Raw genomic sequence first — 3,615 nt, 5'->3', positions numbered from 1 at the left:
ATCATCGCTCGCCTCTACTCGCTAGACAATCAACACAAAGCGGTAATAATAGATCAACCAGTGTCACATTGTCCAATGCAAAGTACAAAAAGTAGTAAAAATAGGGAAAAAGGTGTTATGCAAAGTGCAAAAAAGAGGAGAAATAGGAAGAAAGGATGGTAATGTGGGGCATGAAAAGCATGCAAATTGAAGTAAAAAAAAGAATAAAGGAGATGCAAATGCGGATAAGACACAACAAACATTGTGAGCGAGAACAGGATAGGATGCAACAGTACAAAGATGTGGGCGCACAATACTCGACATTGGAGAATACCAGGAGGGAGTAGCACGGGAATGAGATCTAGTATGAAATAATATCAGCTCATCAATAGTAAGAACAATTAAGAAAAGGCTTGCTACCACAGCAGGGTGTACAGGTCAATTTCATCATTGGCACCCTCATCATCACTGAGGTGAAGATATTTATTGAGACCACCTGACTTCTTCTTGAGTATTTTCAGGCCATTAACACCAGATCCTTTATGTAGATATCCCTTTGGCCTTGACAGAGGTCAAGTATGTTGTAGTTATGGCACCCCAGTTGCTGATAGAGAAAGCATTCTGGGTAGTGCTATCCTTGCCAGTGGCTGGGTTGAAGATCTTTGGCATCCGGAGCTTGCACTTCATTTGTGTGGGACCCATGTCGAGGGTGTCCACATCAATGTCCATGGTGCCTTTGCTGAGCTATTTGATAGCACTGTGACAATCATACCAGTGCTAGGTGTGTATGAATGTTATAGGCATATTTTGCCTTGCCTAGTGGAAAAGAGCTAAGCGCTAGTCACCAGCATTCTCATTCCCAGTCTACCTGCTTTAGTAGTCCTTACTTGTCGCTATTAATTGGTTGCAGGTCTCATTATGTACATGTATCCTTGTGTTCTGCAGTGCTACATGTCTTATTACCTGTAGACACATCATGCTCTCACCTGCATCACTACTATTCTTGCCTATGCATCCTGAACATCTATGCAGTATGATAAAATGGCTCGTCGCACATACAGTACTTTACTTCCCTTCCCTGGACCTTTACTGGTGTGTTGGAGTCACCTTAGTCGCTATATCTCAGTCTTTGTGCAATCGACCGACTCCGCTCTTGCTCATTCTCTTTGATCACATGTCGCTTAACCTGCTTTAAGTGCACGTCACTAAGGATCCTCATAGTATGACTTTTGCAACATCAGAATTGCTATCAGTAGTTTGTGCTACATCTAGTCGCTACCAGGCATTTCACTTGCACCATCTTACCCTACCTCTTCTTTCATTCCTTTGAACTCTTCTCACTGTCGCTAGTTGCACATTTGCATAGCACTATTGCATAACACACCTTGCATAGTGCAACTTTCTTTATATGCATGTTGTAGAGACTGGAGTTTGAGCAGGCACAGAAAGGCATGATTCACACCTTTTCACAATGCACTCACAATCCTTGCAACGTGCTCCAAATACAACTTCCATGCATACGCACACAATGTGCGCTTTGGCACATACCAGCACGTTCAGGCGTGTTATGGTGCACTTCATTGCACTTCAATAGGATCCATTGCCTGTCCTCCACTGTCTTAATAACCGAGGGGCTTATATAAATACGTGTAAGAATGTAATGACACCACAATTACACTAGATAAGACTTCTTGCCAGTCCTCGATTAACACGGTCTACGACTTTTCTTCTTTCGTGGTAGATAACATGTGAGTTCTTGGGAGGCTCGCTAAACCAATCAGTTAGATTAACTTAGCTGGAGCTTTATTATCTCTTTAGGGTCAAATGTTCTTGCATTCTGCGAGTATAGCAGCTAGGCAGAGCCAAGACTCACTTATACTGGTTGAGCATTTTTAGATATTTCATATCAGCCCAGCCAGGTTGAGATCGCCTCACCGGCCCTGCAGTTGCTGGTCAAGTGGATGGTGATCCCTCCTCAATCAAATTCTGGCAGTGAAGGCCCGTGTCCAACATCTCGGCAATTCATTGGAAAGGATGTTGCAGGAGAAGACCATGATGGCCACAGCGGCCGCATCAACCATGTCCCAACTTGAAGGGCCCATGGATGAGCTGGAGGAAGCGCTCTTAACCTCCCACCGGCCATGAGTCAGCTAGTAGTTATTGCACCAGTAATATTATGTATTATACCGGAAATATGAATAGTATTGCCTAATGTGATTTGGTCAGTATGTATATGAGCCATCGGTCTCTGATGTTTGTTGTTCCCCAGTCGTGACTGCAGTTCCGGCCGACTGTGCATTGTATACCATGTGCATTGCTAGTGAGTTTGTGACACAGCTGTTTGATTGCAATGTAGCTGGCAACACACAGTCAATCTTGCCTCCCTTGACAATTGATGTGCCAACCATGCTTGCTTGTCAGCATCTGGCCCGGTGTAGAGACTCGCGTTTCTGCATGCACATATGGGCTCATTTTACGAATTCTGACAACTGGCCTTCATGGCACGACTCGCATAATCATCCACTATGACTTCCACCATGGAGCGCACCACTTCCTGCAAAACGCGCCATAGGCGCACTACTTTCCCGCACAACGCGCAGTATTCCCACATGCGCGCCTTGCACGCTTTCTCGCGCTTAAGCACACTGCATCACACATCATGCAGGAGCATCCATCCATCGTCCAACCAGTCCCTTGGTATGTCCCTTTTCATTATCTGACCATATTTGGCATATTACACTTCCCATTTCGTCATGGACCCTTACTTTACATCACTTTACCTCACTTACATACTTAGAGTGCTCCCTATTCGGCTCCGAGCCCTGGGAGAGCGCTTAGGTAGAACTTACATACTTTCATGTTCGTTTTACACCCAACTAACCCACCTTACCTTCCTACCACTCAGTATCTATCACCAGTTAGTTCCATGCAATGCATGTGTCCATCATCATCTTGAGGCCCTAGCATCAGTCTATAGCTAGTGGCACTGTCAGTATCCGTCTAGATCTGCGCTTTTCCTCATATCAGTCTCAGTATATATCTTTTACACCTGTGCACCACTTGCACTACCTTCCCGTGCTCCACACACTTTCGCACTTCGCTTTCCCGTGCGCGCCCTGCAGCGCATTTCTCGCACTTCCACCACTATTCTCCAGGGTTGTTCAGCATCATTCCGTGGATCCTTGCTTTCCTTGCTTCCCCTTTAGGGTCGAACGTTCTTGCATTCTGCGAGTATAGCAGCTAGGCAGAGCTGAGACTCACTTATACTGGCTGAGCACTTTTCTTATATGTGCCTGCCAGGTTGTGATACCCACACCGGTGTCATGCATGGTATGGAGTTCATACCATGACATATACGAATAGCAGTGTAAAAGGAGATGAGTAGAGGAGTGTACAAAGGATATACTTCTCACTTATGTAAGCTTTGTTTCTATTTATTTAGTTGTATTTGTAGTTTCTGTCTCTTTCCATTTGTTCATGTTTATTCAGCCACTTGATTACATTAGTGAGCCATTCAGATATGTTTGTAAGCATGTCATGTGACTGGTAATATTCTGATTTGTAAGGACTTTCCATGACTCATCATGCTTTGTCATGCTTTGTAATATTTTACTCATGTACTTTAGTAAGCAGCTG

This window comes from Suillus subalutaceus (genome assembly GCF_016647625.1).
Source record: "Suillus subalutaceus strain FC151 chromosome Unknown DFJ58scaffold_102, whole genome shotgun sequence".
NCBI lineage: Eukaryota > Fungi > Basidiomycota > Agaricomycetes > Boletales > Suillaceae > Suillus > Suillus subalutaceus.
The sequence above is the reverse complement of the archived record's forward strand: the minus strand, read 5'-3'. Positions refer to the sequence as shown.